At 36.6% G+C, this 19,754-nt stretch overlaps 1 long non-coding RNA gene across 1 annotated transcript; it reads left to right on the top strand.

The window, feature by feature from the left end:
* Positions 1 to 1,560: 1,560 nt before the first annotated feature.
* Positions 1,561 to 11,850, top strand: LOC129735245 (uncharacterized). The gene is made up of 3 exons (XR_008730648.1): positions 1,561 to 1,888; positions 5,931 to 6,069; positions 9,848 to 11,850. It is a non-coding gene; the product is annotated as an uncharacterized LOC129735245 (long non-coding RNA).
* The last annotated feature ends 7,904 nt before the right edge of the window (positions 11,851 to 19,754 follow it).

Here is a 19,754-nt window from a genome sequence, read left to right as displayed (position 1 = left end):
GTGGGCAGTATTAGTATTATATACAAAAGTTTGACTTTCTTCCTCAAGGCTTGTATGAAATAATGGGAAGACTAGATGGAAGGAATCCATGTACAGAGATCAGGAGACAGATACATTGCTTCTGACTTATTACTCTATTCTTTTTTATTCCTTTGGATATTTTACTAATGATTTTATCTTTTTGACAATCAAGCAACTATTCTTTTGTTCCTTCAGGTGTAATTTTAACAAGGTTATTTATAATCAGTAGATTATAATCACTGTTACTGGCTACAGAGAAAGAATAGTAATAACCAAGCTGTACAACTGAAAGTATCACTCATCCAGGTCATATGGTAGTGGCTTGTGATCTGATATTCAAGGTCCCATATTCAGCCTCAGCTGACAAATCCTAAATTTTCTAAACTGAAAATTTTAACAATTTCATTATATTGTTGCTGTTAACTTGACTTTGTTTCCCTTCTTATACTTTTTTTTGCAGTGTTTTTACTTCAGTTTTATTGAATTATTATTTTTTTTTTAACAAAGGTCATCTTTTATAGCTGAAGTCACAATTGGAATATTGGTCTAATTGTGATTGCTGGACTCTTAATATATGAATCTTTCCAATTTCTTGAAAGCTCAAAGTAGCAGCATGTAAAAAGGCATCTACAGAGTCATTCATTATTCTAAAGCTATGGTCTTTTGAGGCAAAGAAAATAATGGTGCTTTCATTTAGAGTGATTTGATTTGGAATGAAGCTCTAGAACATGTTTACGGTTCTCTAGTATTACCTTGAAAATTAATAGGCAAGAGAAAACTCCTAGTTAAAAGTATGATCACTACCATCCCACCTCCTAATGAATTCACTGAAAGAGAATGTTTAAGATCCTTGTGTGGGTTCCACTTGCAGTGTTCATTTCCACATAAAATAATTGACTTATTACAAAGTACTGTTCACCACAAGACAACGTGGAATAATCCTGTGGCTTTGATTGCATAAAATAACACTTTTCTTGACTGCTGCAGGTCAGCTTCTTTCCCTTAAAAAGGGAAAACCTCAGGCTGAAAAAAAGGAGTAATTGACATACCGGCAAGTGCCAGAATAAGTTTAGGCCAATGCTGGATACAGTGGCCTTGAGAAATGTATTCACATTTGCAGGACTCATGACTCATTACTTTCAACCTGTACAATATAACAGCAATATAAAATAATATCTTCAGGTTTTTCCGATTATTGGTATGTGAATTGAAAAATTTTTTAAAATGAAGCTCATAAGCACTTGCACTCTTCATAATAAAAATTAAGTTATTTTGTGACCAGCTAAAATGGTTGCATGCTTTTATTAGCTAATACCATCTAGGCTTGACAAAGGAATAGTTTTTGTTGTTGTTTTTTTTGGTTTTTTTTTTCCAGAATGCTTCTTGTTGGATTTTTGCAACATGTTCAATATTTTTCTGTATTCTCTGTTGTAATATAGACAATAAGATGCAAGGGCTGAAAGAAAGAAGAATAAATTCATTAATCTGAAGTATCTGTGATTTGTTTTCTCTGTTTTATCATACTTACTATAGCTATTTATTTGGTCAATATTAAAAAAAGACAGAAACAAATGTAATTGTGTAAAAATACTAAAACTGTTACTATAGTTCAAGAAAAAGAAGTGTTACATATGCTTTAATAATGACCAAAATAGCAAGAAAATATTTAACTTTATTTCTGTGCTACAGCTGAAATAATATGTTCAGTGTGCAAAGAACATTACATTCTGAACAGCATATTCATAGGTACAAACCATCAATTATTCAATGAAACTATTACATATATTATTAATTTAAAATTTAGAGAATGGAAGATGACTGATTTCCACACTTTTCCAGACAATTATTATGCAAAAGAGCTCACAGAGTAAGTATTATTGAATTTTGCACTTCTTTTTGGTATACATGCAGTAAGCAAAATATTCTGGGTAGTTGCCACATATAAGTGAATGTAAAAGTTATTTGAAAAAATAAACGTAACTTTAATGCATCTCTCATTTGTTCTTTTTATATAAATATCTGAAGTTGTCATAGAAATATCTGTGACTACAAATCACACAGGATAAAAGGGTAAATTTTATCCTTCACAGTTACAGAAATACAGGTGTGAGTGTGACCTGAACCTCCTCTACATAAAAGCTGATTCTTCTACTAATAGACCTTAAAACTTTATTTGTAAAAGCCAAGATAAAAGAGAAGAAACCTTATACAGTTTCTTTCTTTAGTTCTAAAAAAATAATGCACGTTAAACAAAACCACCTTCCATGAATACTTACTTATAAACTAGTAATTACTGTGGAGACAAAATTTTCTAGGTTTTACTTTCATCAATAAACATTGTAGCTGTAATGTGAGCCGGTCAGGAATTAAAACATATACTCATTTGCATGCCTGGACATTTATTTCTACCAACGAGTATACATATCCTCAAATTACTGCTGTTGGAACAGTGAGCAGTTTAGAAGGGGTGGCGTAGGTCTAGGGACAGTGGGGAGAAGATGTTTTGCTACATTCTCCTCTTGACACTACTTTACTTTTTTCTACCCTATTCAGGGATATACAGACACATAAATTAGTAGAGTTTATCTTCCAAAATGGTTAGCTTGCTGAGGAGGGAAGTGACAAAAATTTATGAGATATACATTTAAACAGATATATATATGGCTGTATATATATACACACACACATGAGATTTAAGACCAGAAAGAAGTCATGGTCCTTTTGCTTCACCTGTTATATGTCAGGAAAGAACAGAATTTCACACAGAATTTTTGCTTCTGCAGAATGCTGAATAACTTGTTGCTGACTACAAGTGTATCATTTATGTTCGTAAGGCATGGATAAGTTGTAAGACTGGGAGACAGAACATAAGCTATTTGCCTTTAAATGAAGGCAATTATCATTTTCATATTTTGGAACTTCAATACACAAATCCATTCTTTTCACAGTCTGTTTTGCTTTCTATCATCATATACACACTTAGTAAAAGTATGCATTAAAGCTTTTGAAAATGAATCATACATCGAAGGGAAAAAAGAAGATTTTCTTGAAGTAGAACAGAATGATAATAGAAGAAAACTTATATTTGATAAAATTCATGTCTTCCTTTCAAGGAAAAGCAACAGAGCATAACCTGAAGCATTTATGACTCAAATATTTATTTTGGCAGAAGCATCAGTTCATCTTGCCTTATATCAGTATCACATAACTGTACGCATTTGAAGTACAAGGAATTAATTTGTTCCCCACCCGAAAGCATTTTTAAAACATCTGATGTAATAGAAAGTACAGCATCAGTCAAACAAAAGTACAGCATCAGTCAAACAAAAGAATTAATATAAAGATCTAATACACTTCCACAATGACTTTTTACTGAGTTATGACACTACAGCTTCCACAGGCATTCCATGTTTTTGCAGAATGTGGTGCACACCACAAAATGCTTTGAAATGATGAAGATATTCTCAGACAGCTCATTATCAAGTGGTTACACTAAAACAGAATAGAAAAGAAAGAAAAGATCATAAAAGTCTACATTGTAATTTATTTTTGTAGGGCACCTCTCACATTCTAAGTACCTTGAAGTGCTTCACAAAGTAATGAGTTAACTACTTAGTAGTAAAGCAACCATTATGAAAGGAGAAGCTATTATGTACCAGCGTTTCAAACAGGTCCCAGCAAGCCTCTTACATTTCAAGCCTGGTTGTTAGACTATAGTGTTTGTATCCAGGAGTAATTGTGCTTGGAAAGTTGCAGGTGCAAAGGACTAAAAGAAAAAACAACCCCACAAACTTACATTAGTTTTAAGAGCTGTTTTTTAAATGTTGACCTTACAAATTTGTCAAAGCACAAGCTTATCCTTGGAACTCAGCACTTCAATTAGCTTGGTCTTTTGCAGTTTTGTTTGTCTGTTTGTTTGCTTGTTTTGTTTATTTGTTTTTAGAAATGGAGGAGGAAAACTAAAATTAAGATACAGGGATGTCATGGGGGCTTTTGTGAGTTGGAAGGAATGTATCAACCAGAGGAAGGGTCAAGTCTTAAAATACAGTTTGAAATGATCAAAGGCTGGGGAAGAACTGAAAGAGGGGAAGAAGCTGCAATACTTCATCTCCTGTTCGCATTTCACAATTATGCTCTAAAGAGGATAGAAAAGACAAGATGGAAGAAACTGTATCTGTCACAGAAAGGATACTAAGGTTCTTGTCCAGGTTTTGGTTGATAAGCTTATCTACATAAAGATTCTATGGGAAATGGAGGCATAAATTTCTCTAGCGTATGAGGCTGGGCAACTAGGTATGGTTCAGGTTTGAAAAAAACTTGTGAAAAGAATAAATTATGTTATTTCTCCAGTACAAGCAATCTTGAATTTGGATTTTCTCAATACAGTTCATATATATATATATGTATATATAAAATGACAAACAAACAAACAAACAAACAAACAAACAAACAAACAAAAGTGAAAGAGGTGATAAAAAAAGAAGAGGTTGTTATAGTCATTCAAATCTCAAGCTTATTGCGGACTTAGAAAAAAAATAATTTTTAAATTCTCTTATGGAAAAGCTTTCTGAACAGGGAGTTAAACAAAGCTTGATTTTGAGAGGCACATAAATGCTGTGACACTGAAAGAATAGGAAGACCCATCAAAAGAATGTGTTTAAAATTAGAGAAGCATGAAAGTACAATATGCAGAGTTTAACAGACCTTAAAATACTCAATCAAAATACCTTGCCTAGTGACATTTCACTGTACCTATGCATGGTAGGTTTTGGATGTTCACCAGAGCGCCTCATCAAAGAGATAAGACAATGTAAAAATGAACAGCCATGTAGGATCTGCTTTAGCATTTAAAGTATTACCTTTTGACATGACTACTTAAGAATTGTTCAGGGAGGTCTGCACATAATATGCTTTAGGTATTGTATCCTCACAGTGTAATGATGAGTTATTATAATATGTGGCCCAACATCTAAAATGAAAGATGAAATATTACTACAAAATCATGACAGTTGTTTAATCTGCTATTAGTCTGAACTACCCTGATAACTTAGCATATTTTTGCCAGACTTTATAGCAATTTTTAATTGATCAGCAAGTAACCCCTATATGTACTATATATTTAAAAGCTAATTTGACACCTTGCTCCATTTTTGTTCCAAAGTACAGGTCCATTCTTTATCTTAGGTGCCTGTCTACAAAAAATAATCATATGCATAGCCTAAATCAGGAGATCCCCCATGCTAGACTTCAGTTAGTAGCACCAGCTTCTCACCTGAATACAGCCTTAGGTATATTGCAGGGTTTTTGTACTACTTTAAGGTAGATTCTAAAGCAAAATTTTGGAAACCCTGGTATGGCTCAGGTTTTAGTTTTATTGCTCTTTAAAATACATATAAAACTTATTGCAAGAATTATTTTTAAAAATTAATGATTTCTGTAGGATTTATGTACTTGAAACTGTAGTTTTTGTGATGATTTGACATATAACTCAAGTTATCACAGGAAAATGTTTAATTAAATTGCCCATCCTTATACTATTTCCTTAAGTTTTATAATGTTAAGAAGCTTAGTTAAGCATTTCATATTATTGTGAGATGCTGTTACTGCCACTTACACTTCTACCCCTATTAAATATCAGTAGTGACATATCACTTTTAGTGAAAGGAAGCTATCCTGAATTACATTGTTCATTAATTCTTTAGGAGATCTGCCTGTGAAAAGGGAAATTGCAGAGACCACAATAAATTTAAGGTGTTTGAGGAGGAAAAGGTAGAATAATATGGGGAAATACAGTGGAGAAAAGGGAATACTGTAAGGAAGAGAAAAACATATACGTTTACAAGGAGACCTAATTTATTTTGTCGTTGCCTCTTTTACAAACATTTCATTATTTTATGTTTCTTCTCCAGTGGTAAATGTCAGCTCAGAAGTGCAGTAACATTTGGTAACTCTAGAGATTGAAGTACACAGAGGAAAAAGATGCAAATTCATATGAATGCCCAGACTATGAAGAGAGAACTGCAAACTTTCTAATTCTTCAGGAACATGGTGAGAGGACAAAAAGTGGTTTATGCACATATTCTCACTGAAAACATTCACTAGAATATCAATTTGTGCTTAACTTCCCAATGCTTTCGGACAATACAACATAATATTTTACAATAAGTGTTTTAGACTTTGTCCAGGAAGCATGGAATTAAGACTGCAATGACACTTGTTGAGGTACACTATAGAGGAACAATCCTTAGACAATCCAAAATTATAGTTCAGCACTAGCCTCTGAGATCATCCCTTACACTAGAATTATGACTCGTACCACAAAGGTGAGTAAAGGGAAATGCCATAGTATTCTGCAGAGGGATCAAATTAAAAACTCTGGTTCCCAGAAAAAAATGCAAATGAAAACTGGAAAAAATTCCTTGCCACCTCCCCCTTTCTCTCTGGGACCAAAGGTAGGCCAAATGTAGTCTTTTTGAGTCGTTTTTGCTGGGCATGCCTAACTTGTACTTTCAGTCTGATGCAGCCAGGAATAAAAAAGCTGGGAAGAATGAACTGTAGAGGGGAGGCAACATGGATTGTGGACCCCAGATTCAGCTTCCAGCTGGCTGTGGCTGCAGTGAGCGCTCCAGCACTGGCAGATCTGGTGACAGCTCCAGATATACAGTTTTTCTTCCACATCAGTTGGAAAGAACAAGTTGGGACCAAATCAAAGAATCATAGACTGATCAGGGTTGGAAGGGACCTCTGGACATCATCTAGCCCAACCCCCTGCTAAAGCAGGTCCACCTACAGCAGGTTGCACAGGATAGTGTCCAGATGGGTTTTTAATGTCACCCTCAAAGAAGTTTTTCCTCATATTCAGGTGGAACTCCCTGTTTTGCAGTTTGTACCCATTGCCCCTTGTCCTGTCACTGGGCACCACTGGAAAGAACCTGGCCCCATCCTCTTGGCACTGGCCCTTAAGACATTTGTAGACATTGATAAGATCCCCTCTCAGTCTTCTCTTCTCCAGGATAAACAGGCCCAGCTCTCTCAGCCTTTCCTCATGATGGAGATGCTTCAGTCCCCTGATCATCTTTGTGGTCCCCCGCTGGACCCTCTCCAGTAGTTCCCTGTCTCTCTTGAACTGGGGAGCCCAGAGCTGGACACAGCGCTCCAGATGCACCTCACCAGGGTGGGGTAAAGGGTGAGGATCACCTCCCTCAGCCTGCTGGCCACATTCCTCCTAATGCACCCCAGGGTCCTATTGGCCTTCTGGGCCACAGGGGCACGCTGCTGCCTCATGGGCAACTTGCTGCCCACCATAACTTGCACATCCTTCTCCACAGAGCTGCCTTCCAGTAGGTCAGCCCCCAGCCTGTGCTGGTGCAGGGGGTTGTTCCTCCCTAGGGGCAGGACTCTGCCTTTGCTTTTATTGAGCTTCCGTTAGGTTCCTCTCTGCCCAGCTCTCTGGCCTGTCCAGGTCTCACTGAATGGCAGCGCAGCCTCCTGGGGTATCAGCCACTCCTCTCAGTTCTGTATCACCTGCAGACTTGCTGAGGGCACGCTCAGCCCCTTCATCCAGGGCACTGATGAACAAGTTGAACTGGAGCCACCACTGACCCCTGGGGAACACCACAAGCTACAGGTCTCTAGCCAGACTCTGTGCCACTGATCACAGCCCTCTGAGCTCTGCCATTCAGCCCGTTCTCAATCCACCTCACTGTCCACCCATCTAACCCACACTTCCTAAGCTTTTACCTGTGAGGATGTTGTAAGAGACAGTGTCAACAGCTTTGCTGAGCTCAAGGTAGACAACATCCACTGTCCCCCCTTGCCTACCCAGGCAGTCGTTCCATGATAGAAGGCTATCAAGTTGGTCAGGCATGATTTCACCTTGGTGAATCCACTGCCGACTAATCCTGATGACCTTTTCCTGCACATGCTTCAAGATGACCTCCAGGATGAGCTGTTCCATTACCTTTCTGGAATGGAGGTGAGGCTGACTGGCCTGTAGTTTCCTGGGTCTTCCTCCTTGCACTTTTTGAAGACTGGAGTGACATAACTCACTAATACAGATGAGGGATCTATATGCAATGATTCAATTGTTATCACTGTAATAGTGTGGGGCTGTTCCTTAAAGTAAAATTCCTTATTCTATGTCCAAAGTACACACTATTTAAATATCCTGGGCCATCAAGCTTCATCACTTCTTTCAATTTTTCCCCTTCAAGCAGCATTAATTTTAAGATATTTTATAATGGAGTTCTTATAAAGTCTCTGGGAAGATGGCAAAGGTATTTCTGAGGTTCTGGGGTGGTTTTTCCACTGAAAGATGGGAAGCATCAATGAAGAAAAAGTGGACCCCTCTGCATCAGACAGAACAACTGTCAACGAACTTCCAGATTTAAGACTTGATTTTGTTGCTATTGAAGTACATAATAAAATGCAAATGCTTTCTGATTACACTTAGAACCTGAAAGTGAATGTTATAGCAAGAGCTTACTTTTGCAGAAAAAGTCCTAGTACTGTCTTAATGGATATGGCTTCCTGTTTACCTAAATAGCCTTTGTCTGAACCAGCCTCTGGATTTTAACAGGAATTATATGCTGGTTGTAGAATTCTATGGGACAAATAAAACCGTAATAGAAAAGAAATAATTCTTTTGGTAAATGCCATAATTTTTTGACTGATTTTTATAGGATCATATTCTATTTCTATAGATTGGTAGTTTCTTTTACCTTTGTAAGTTATTTCCATGAGGGCTGTCTAAAATGACTTGTGAGAACATATAAACATAAACTTTTCCAACACATTTTCCTAGTACTACCAGTATTTCTACAGTACAGTATTTCCATATATTCTATTTCTAATATTTTATTTTATCTTATTATTTTATATTATTATTCTTATTTTTCTAGTTAAACTGCAAAATAATGCATAACCTTTCCCATTCTATTTAATTGCCACTATTTTACAGAAAGACACACGATTATCTAATTGTTTTGGTGTTTTACAAAATAACACAGGGATTTTTATTACTAAGTGTGGTATTTCATATTCTTTCTATTTTAACAGTTTTGAATCTCTAATTGCTGGATGATTTTATATTTTTAGCTACAGTGTGGATAACAACCTAGCCACATGTTTAACTAGTACAAAAAGGTTGAATACACATAACAAATAGGCAGTGTAATTGTCCCAACAATGAAAGTACAGTAGCTTTCACACCAGCAATATTCCTGAAAGCTGATGCTAAGCTATTTCAAAAACTTGGCAAAGCAACTGCTTCATTATACTGACTAGCAGGACTCTGATTATGAAGTAAATCGCATCAGAGAGAAGAGATTTGGAGAATTCTGTGTGGGTTTAGAGCTGTGTGTACAAGAGCTTTTAATAATGCCAGATACCACTTCAATTAAGCAGTGATGATCACAATTCAGTGCATTTCCTGAAGAATACTAATTGAAGAAAGTATTCATGTCCTGAGGTGAATATGAGGTCCATTAATACCAACTGGCCATTGATTTCTTAAGAAATGCAGAAAGATAAGATGCTTGTGACTTTTACAACATAAAGACAGTGATTAAAAAGAATCTGAGATATTCTCCTTTTCTATCATGATTTCTGTTACATTTATATGAGAGATGCATTTTCACTGGACTGGGCATATCCATATCCTGTGTTAGTCAGACAGAAAGGTGATTGACTTTTCTTTCAGCAAATTTTTCCAGGAATAACAATTATGCTTTATTTCACATTCCATTTGTCTCTTTGAAGTAAACTTTGTCTTATATATTTAGGACAATTTAAAGAGATCATTTAACATTGATCATTTAACTTGAAGGTACACAAGTCCATGGGAACTGATGAGATGCATTCGTGGGTCCTGAGGGAACTGATGGATGAAGTGACTAAGCCACTATGCATCATATTTGAGAAGTCATGGCAGTCCAGTGAAATTCCCACTAACAGGAAAAAAGGAATCATAACCCCCATTTTTAAAAAGGGAAATAAAGAAGACCTGGGGAACTACAGCCTGGTCAGTTTCACCCCAGTGCCTGGAAATATCATGGAGCAGATCCTCCTGGAAACTATGCTAAGGCACATGGAGGTAAGTGATTGGTTACAGCCAATACGGTTTCATTATGGGCAAATTGTACCTGACAAATTCAGTGGCCTTCTACAGCAGGGTTAGAGTGTTGGTGGATAAGGGAAGAGCAACTGATGTCATCTACCTGGACTTGTGCAAAACATTTGACACTGTCCCACAGAATGTCCTTGTCTCTAACCTGGAGAGACATGGATTTGACAGATGGACCACTCAACGGATGACAACATGGGTGGATGGTCACACTCAAAGAGCTGTAGTCAATGGCCTGATTTCCAAGAGGAGACCAGTGATGAGTACCATTCCCCAGGGGCCAGTATTAGTATCAGTGAGGTAAAATCTTGGTCAGCTATATGGACCATAGGACTGAGTGTACCCTCAGCAAGTTTGCCAATGAAACCAAACTCTGTGGTGTGGTCAACATGCTGGATGGAAGGCATGCCATCCAGAGGAACTTTGACAGGCATGAGAGGAGGACCTGTGCAGACCTCATGAACTTCAACAAAGCCAAATACAAGACCTTGCACCTGAGTGGGTGCAATCCCAAACACAAATACAGGCTGAGTGGAGAATGGATTGAAAGAAGCCCTGAGGAGAACGACTTGTGGGTGTTGGTTGATGAGAAACTCAACCTGGCAATATACACTTGGGGGCAAGGTAATCAACCATATCCTGGGCTGCATCAAAAGAAGCATGGCCAGAAGCTCAAGGGAAGTGATTCTCCCCCTCTACTCCACTCTTCTGAGACCCCACCTGGAGTGCTGCCTTCAGCTCTGGGGCCCCCAACATAATAAGGACATGGACCTGTTGGAACAGGTCTAGAGGAGGGCCATTAAGATGATGAGAGGGCTGGAGCACCTCTCCTGTGAAGACAGGCTGAGAGAATTGGGGTTGTTCAGCCTGTAGAAAAGAAGGCTCTGGGGAGACCTTACTACAGCCTTCCAGTGCCTAAAGGGGGCCTACAGGAAAGCATTTTACAAGGGCATGTAGTGATAGGACAAGGGGCAATGGCTTTAAAATGATAAAGGCTAGAATTAGATTAGATATAAAGAAGAAACTCTTCAATATGATGGTGGTGAGACACTGGAACAAGCTGTCCACAGAGAAGTTGTGGATGCCCCATCCTTGAATGTGTTCAAGGCCAGGCTGGATGGGGCTTTGAACAACCTGGTCTAGTGGAAGGTGTCCCTGCCTATGGCAGGGGGGTTGGAACTGGATGATCTTTAAGGCCCCTTCCAACACAAACCATTCTATGATTTTATGGTTCTATGATTATAAATAATGTCCTATTGCTATTACAGTTTATGATAGTTGTCGTAACCATGTAGATTGCTTGGGCTAGGGTGATTATTTAGTATGTTTATGTACAGATAAAAAGGAATACTGTGTCCTTCTTATATCAGTTAAGAATTACCAAAGGTTGAATTTGTTTTTAATGCAAATCGTAGAATCATAGTATCATAGTATCATAGAATCATAGAATCATAGAATGGTTTGGGTTCGAAGGGGACCTTAAAGATCATCTAGTTCCAACCTCCCTGCCATGGGAAGAGACCCAAATGACATGGAAAAGTCTTTCAATTTTAATAACTGGAAGAACAAATTATGAAATGATTTCTACACAACTTGAAAATGAACTAGTTGACAGCATTTCTATTTTCTACAGAATTTGATAGCATTAGGTTGATTTTTTTTTTTTTCTTCTAGGATAAATAACATTTTAAGGAAAGGATGTTATTATGCACTGTTTTATACATGTAGTCCAAGACTATTGCTGTACTGTATGCCTGTCTTTCATGATGAGGAAAATAAATCCTATAGTGACTGGCTCATTCTTAATATCAAGCAATTATAGCATTTAAGAGAATAAGACAGAATGAAGAAGAAATTAAATGGAAGAAGAAATTCCATATTATAAAGTATTGCCTTATGGTTGCAAGGCAGAAATGAAAAAATAAGAAGAAAAAAAAAAGACATGATGAAAATGAACCAGTATTCTTAGTGACTTCAGTAATCCTCAACAGAACTATATCTACTTATACATGTATTAATAAATTATTCAAAAGAATCTAATGAAATTCCAGAGAAAATATTATGCTGTACTAAAAATGAAATAACCAAGAACTCATGAAGAATTCATTAAAATTAAACACAAAATGAAGTATAATTTTGTTCTGTGTCAGAAGTAGAGGAGGATATATCCTATTCCATATATGGTATCTTATAGTGAGACTTTACCATGTAGTTGAAAGCAATTTATAAGACTGAAAGCCATACCAGACAGAAAGCAGGTGATCACCATAATATCATCAGTGAAAACAGAAGTAAAATATACAGAGTTTAAGTTCTCTCTCATGCTCTTTTTCTTCTTCAGGTATGGATGAGTGTCTACAAATAAACTAGTTAGTTTTTATCCCCTTCCTAGTTCTCAACATAAACAATGCAGGATGCAAGGAAATGTAAGACACCCCCAAGTTAATATTTTTTGTTGAAAAGTGGAACAAACCACAGTGAATTACTGCTTTCCCATGAAAAGAGAAGAGTTGAAAAATACAGAGTATAGTACATCTCTGCATTGATATAAGTGGGCATTTAAGTGGAGTATTCTTCTTCAGGAACTAGGCAATAACAGACCAGTTCTATAATTTAGACTGTTCCTGAGGGAGTGGGGGTATGTGCTACCCCTTATTTAAGTCTAGAATGAAAGTGACAGTCTACTCCTGCGTAATTTGAATTCTTCTGATACAGTGATCCATGTTCCTTCATCTTGTCACTGTAGAAGATTTGGAAAAAATAAAAAATATCTTGTGTTTGTAGCTTTACATATATTCCCATATTTTTCTCCACAAGCCAAAAAGCAGTCAAGGCAAAATGAAAGTGCTGTCAGTTTAGGAAGAGATCTTTCTTTAAAATTTTAGTATTGCTGTTTTCATATTCTGTATCTTTTTCTTATCTGGCAGGACCCAGATTGTGTTAATATGAAACCAACATAAAGTTTAGTTTAAAGAAATAAAAAAAACTTTTGTCTTTTTTAAGTGAAACTTTTTAAGTGAAACATAAATGAGATGCTTTTTAAACAGGTTAATTAATTAAATAGATTTTAATTATTTGAATTTAATATATTGAAAGTTGAGGGTCACATACTCTATCTCAGATAAACTACAGACTTAAGGTGCCAGTGAAACTGGTCAGAAACTGTTCAATGAAGTGATTCTCTCTAACAAGAAATACGGTCTGCTCTATTTCTTTTGTGAGACCATATCTATTTTGCTAGAACTCTGATTGAAAACTATTTGCTATTTAATAGCAGCTTGTCCACTAATCCTGTCTTTTAGCCTTTTTGCCTGCTTGGCAGGTAGGATGTTGAGAACCTCCAAGCCAATTACATCGCACCATAACACATTTGAGGTGGATATACTGCAGAAGTGGTGGAGAGAGTGATTTTGCAGCCATGTAACCATACCTTGCGATGTAGTGATCTTGTGCTCTCCTCTCCTTCTCCCCTTGAAACAATGTGCACACAACCTGGACAAACCTCCCAAGACAGACCATAAGATTTCAAGTTGCCTGTATTCGGACTGCCTATATTCAACCAAGTTTCTAGGGTCCATCTTTCTTACCAGCTTGCTAGGTGATTTGTCCCTGCCTTACAAAGCAACCAGGTCACCCAGCATGTCACCAGATCCCACCATTTTGGGTTGTGGGCAGGAAGCATATGCCTAGGAAAGCTCTAAACATGACACTACTTCTAAAAACTTATCTTTAAACTCGGACTTTTCAGTGCAAAATACAGAAATGTAATTGTTTTATTTATTTTGGATCATTTAAAAGCAAGCAATAAATTTCTAACAATAGATGTCCTATCAGGCCAGCTTCTGACACGTGGTTTGTGTATTATCATGGCAGATGTCTATTTACTGATGATACTTTCTTGTACAATGAACATTACAGAAATAGCCCATAATTTTATTTATACATATGAATATTTTTATATATGTAAGCGTAACCAGAGTAATCAGAAATGGCCATAAAAGTTGACAGAAGTACATTAAATTTAACATTATATGCCTAGGGTCTTCATCGGTCTATGACAAAATCCTCTCTCCTAATGATTAGCAGATTTTATTCTTAAAGAATTTTGTGGAAAGGAGAAACACTAATCTTCTTGCATAAAATAGGAAACCGTGGCAAACAGCTAAGTAAAAGAATACATATTCACCTTCTGTGGAACGGAGGCAGCAATATGGTGCCTAACTCCACAAGTACAGGAGTAGAAATAAAGGCAGCCTAGCAAATTGCAATATATCATCTGAGCCATAACTTCCTCAAAGAAAACTGTCAGCCATCTGTAAGGGCAAAATAATACAATTCAGCTTAACCTATAAAGAAAGGATACACTAATTTTGTGTTACTGAGCACATGCTATGGGCTAAAACCACATATGTGAACAGCAGTTACAGAAAGAATTATATCAGCTGAAGACTTTCTAGCTTGGTAGTGTATCCAGTCTCAAGACAGCAATGTACAGATGTCCTGTGTCATCGTCCAGGCAACCAAAACTCAACAGACAGCTATATACTTAGCAAAGGATTTAGTTCTATTAGTTTCTTTTTTGCATGTTCAGAATTCTTTTTGTCTCAGCTGAAGAATATTGTTCTCTAAAACAGTTTAGGATTCACAGGTTAGGCAACTTGTCCCTGCCTCCTCTTAGGGTCTAGCTTTAGTGGAGGCAAATTATGCCCAATAAAGAGTGCAATCCCCTGAGTTATCCCCAAGGGAGAGCAACACAATCACTTGCATTCAAAAACACACTGCCAGATCCTCATGTTTGATGGTGATGAACTAGGAATTCCTCAGGACATAGGCTGTACGTCAGCCTGATGGGTTCAAAGTGGTATTTTCCAGGGTACCTCCCACCCACACTAATCTATAATTTTATGGGTACATTGCAAGCCTCACTACAGCTGCAAGGTATACCTGGAAATAATAATGAGATTCCCAGCTTTCCCAACAAATGATTTAAGGATGTCAGTCTAGTATAAGGCTTCTGTCTCTGAACACCAGCTTCAAAATTATACCTAACTCAGGGACACAGCTAGGTAATTATAAGTAGAAGAAAAATACTAAATTTCAAAAATAACTTTTTTTTCTCCCTTTTTCTCTCTCCTCCCTCCCCCTCCCCCCCCCTTCTTTTCCTTTATGTATCATATAATGAAAAATGTTACAAATCCATTTCTCAGATAAGTAATTTTGTATAACTTATGCTTCTGAAGGTGACTGAAAGAGCAGGTTGTTTAAATCCTTTTTCAGTCTTACCCACAATCTTAAATAATGAAATACAAAGCCAAAAGTATCTCCCTGCCTGATACAAATTAGCTGCACTTTATTTCTACTCTGGCACTAAGAGTTTAAAAAACTGTTTCCGTTTTTAGGTAATAAATTGTATTTCTTTCTCTTCAAGGAATGCTTCTATGATATTGATTAGAGGGGGAATTAAGGAATGAACTGCATGCTTTTCAGTTTAATACTGGCAGGACAGATTTAAACCTCTGACCAGAGTTGACATATTGCTTGCAAAACAACAGAGAACAGAAATAATGTGTTTTACTTTACCAAGGAGGAAGATAAGAGAGTCAGATAAACAGATTGTATAAAAACCTGCTCCTAGACTATGTATTTCCTCTAACTGTCTTGTGAATCACTGAGCTGAATGCAAAAATGCCTCATTCCTCAATGATAACTGACTTCTCTAAAGGCTAAAGGAAAATGGTTACAATTTGAAATGTCTTTTCGATCAATTTAGTAGTCTGCAGAGTTTGCTTTTGCTTTCTTTCTGTGTAGCTTTGAAATGCTTAATCCCATTAAATGTTTGCTCCTTCTCTCCACAGAAACACATTTTTTTTTTCCTCCTGAGGTACTTTTCATTTATATCAATAAAGGGCACAAGATGCACACCTTATTGGCAACAACTATTTATGGTGATGGATAAATAAACCGATTTAATATGAATGTTTATTTTTTTTTAGGAAAAATGTTAGACACTGTGTCCAAAAGGCTTTTTTTTTTTTTTTTTTTTCTAAGCTGCTGTGAGACCTGATGTGTAAACACTACAATCAATACCAAGTACCATAACAGTAGTGGAAATGTCAAATATAAATTCCTACCTGATATAGTTTTGATTTGTTTAATTAAATCCTCTCTTTTTTATACCTTGGAGATGGGCAATAATGTACTTCTTTTGGGGTCACTTCTTGATGACATATTTGATTCGGACAGATACCAACTGCAGATCAAGCAGATACCCACACCCCCCACACACACACCCCAGCCCCATAAACTAGCCTTATTAGAAGTGGTACTTAAAGAGCTTGTGTTCCAAAGCTGGATTTCAGCTCAGGTGTCTGGAAGTCTTTAAATTAAAATCAAAAGTATGAAAAGAAATTATGTTTGTGTTATACCTCCATGAAATATGTAGAGAAATCCATCTAATGCAAATCAGACACTGTCGTTCTCTTGCTCTCTTTACAAAAGTGTAATTTTCCTCATAATTATTTCTCAAAAGGATTTCCTAATTTTTCTTATTTCATGCTTAAGTAAGTGTTTGCAAGCATCTGAATGCTTTTAGGAGGCAACATCAGAAAAGTGGATATTATATGAACCAGTGGCACCAAATTTATTTAGTAGAAATATTTAGAAAACTTTTTAAAGTCCATATCCATTCATTTCCTAAGGAAAGAGCAGGGTAGAGAGGCTGAAAATGAAAGCAAATCCATTAATTTTTTCCTGAGTTTCACCTCAGCAATGAAGAAATAACCCTCTGCATCTGCACCTGTGACTTCAGAGGTTCTGGCCTATGTAGCCTTTGCTTCTTCCATGTCAGGAGATCAAGGTGATTCACTAAGATCACGATGTTCATTAGGCATACCATAAGGTGTAGTAAGCTTACCCAAGACCCTAAATAGACCTTTCTAGAGCACTATCACAAAACCCACCACAAAATTCTAGAACTTAACTGAATGAAACTCATGACAAAGTAAAAATTAGCATATTAACTCTAAGTATTTTTTTCCCTTTTTAATGAGCTTATGATTCCTGCTTTCCTTAAATAAAACTAATTATCTTTTCTAGTCATCCAATTTCTTTGGTTCTGTTGAAAAAGAGAAAAGGAAAATGCTCACAGTAAGATTTAAATCTCAAAAATACATCTCTTTAATCATTCCTCATCTTGTAATATGTGCCATTAGCTTGTTTGCTTGTAAAGTTACTCCATTCTTTGCCAGAAGTTTTTTAATAGAGAATTTATTCTATTCTTGGGAATTTTTGTTGTCATCAAGATAAAGACCTGAAACAGTAAGATACATTATTTTTCCCACGCATGTATGCAATATGCTATATTTAAACACCGATTTAAATTATATTGAACAAATCCCAGCCACTAACAGCCGCTAACTATTAGTTGACTAATAGTATTTTAAATAGCAATCAGGGAAAGGGACCTGGGGAACATTTCTTTAAATTTAGACTCCCATCACTATTTTATATAAAGCATTATTAGTTATGTATTGAAGAGCTTGGTGGCATTCACTAGCTATTTGGCACATAAATTTGATTAAGTTAAATGTTAAGCAGTCTACTTCTTGTTAATATAAATGGAGCAAATTACAGCTGTAAATACAAGGGCAGCTACACTAGAGACAGCTCCCAAATATCTCAAAGTAGTTGCTGCAGTGCATTTGAATAGTTGATTTTTCTTTTCTTTCTCTGATAAATTAATAAGAAAAATGTACAGTAACCAAGAACCTTAATGTTCTGCATTAGAAGTGTGCTTCCTAGGAGCACCCCCAATATATGTCCTCTTATCATAGAATGGGAAAACATTTAATACTATTCAAAAGCATTGAGTTTACACATGCAAGTCATCCAGCAGGCTTGCCCTTTCCTTTGAAACACCAAAAATTAAAGTCAGGTTTTGTCATCTTCTAGCTCTTCAGCTTGCCTTTATGTTATTTCCCTTTCTCTTTACTTCCACTATCTGCTTCGTTATATTTTGTCTTCTCTCCAAAGGAGAGTTCAGTATGTTTATTCTGCTTACTGCTCACAGAAAGAATACATGGGAGCAAGTGGCCAATAGATATTTCATTAGTTTGGATTATATTAATTCCAGTCAGGAGTTTCTCATAGAGTGTGCTTACTGAGCAAACAAAAGCATCATCTTGGAAGCAAACAGAGATCTGCAGAATGCAGTGTGAGTTTCTTTTTTTTCCTACCAGCGAAAAATTAGTGTTAAAAACTAATTGTCCTAACAGTAATTTTTATATGCTCAAAAAGCCCCAATTAATATCTGTCTCTAAGAAGTGCTCCCCCTTTTTACATCAAAAAATTTAAAGCTTAGGACTTTTGTGTTCTGGATGTTTCCTTTTCTGAGGCTGAGTGAATGTTATGATATAAGTCATAATAAAATAAAATAGATCAAATAAAATAACAAATAAAACAGATCCACCTGGAAGCTACATCTGGTGTATATTACAATCAAAATATGTAACAGTTTGAACTGCAAGTGAATTACACCAACCAAGGTCTGGTCTAAGGAGAAGGACTTGCTGACTACTTACTACATGAAATGCTATAATAAACAGAAATTAGAGTATATCTACATACTTGAACACCCTAGGACAGCTGTCAGGATAAAAAGATTTTCAGCATCCAAAGCTTTTCACAGCTGTTTTCAGAACAAATATATGAGAGCTACCTGGCAGGGTAGTCTGTTCCCTGCATGTTTGGAAAGACCTGAAGTTTAACTAAGCTAGTAACCATATCTCTAGGCTGAATGTAAGTAAGATTTTAAATGCTGTAAAAGACATAACAGTATGTGAATTCCTTAAGAAATTTGATGCAGCAGAAACACTTTGAAAACCTTTCTATACAGATAAAAGCAAACATATTCCTTAACATGTGAAAGATGGAGACCTGAATATCACGAACCACGTTAATGGACAAATTCAGCATTTAACACCTTCCAAAAGAAGGCATGTGCCCTGCTTTGTGTGTTACTAAGATTAAGTCCCACCAAAGATGGGATTTACAGCAGCTAATCCTGACAATCAGGCAGTGTTGATCTGAACTGAACCGAAAAGAGGATCTGCCCAAGCTGGGAGAAGGGCAGGAGTGAAGAGTCTGCAACTCCCATTTGCCCTGTTGGTCCTGGGCTGGATACAGAGGCCTGGCTGGAACCACACAGTAAGAGAGGTCAATACTTGACAGGGTATTCCTGAGTGAACTAGCAGTGATTAGACTTAGTCACAGGTTTTCCAAGTGAACCAAGACTTTATTATGTACATTTAAACTTAAATAGTTATAGATGTCTACAAAATCTGAGGTAGTCATTTCAAACTTCCTTATAATCAGTTGAAAGGAGAAGATGCTTCAGTATACAATTTGCCTGACGTATTTTAGACTAGGTGAATGGTATGCAAGTTACAGATTTAATTCTTTGTTCCTGTGTAGGCAACAAATGGATGGCATGTGAACCCAGTCAGGCATGTTCTCACAAAGCTGTGAGGATTTTCTAGAGTTAAGTTGTTTATTTCACATGTTACAAGGAAAGATGGGGAATGCTGATTCTGTCATCAGCCTCATGGAAATG

This window comes from Falco cherrug, chromosome 1 (assembly GCF_023634085.1).
Source record: "Falco cherrug isolate bFalChe1 chromosome 1, bFalChe1.pri, whole genome shotgun sequence".
Taxonomy (NCBI): Eukaryota; Metazoa; Chordata; class Aves; order Falconiformes; family Falconidae; genus Falco; species Falco cherrug.
The sequence above is the reverse complement of the archived record's forward strand: the minus strand, read 5'-3'. Positions and strand labels throughout refer to the sequence as shown.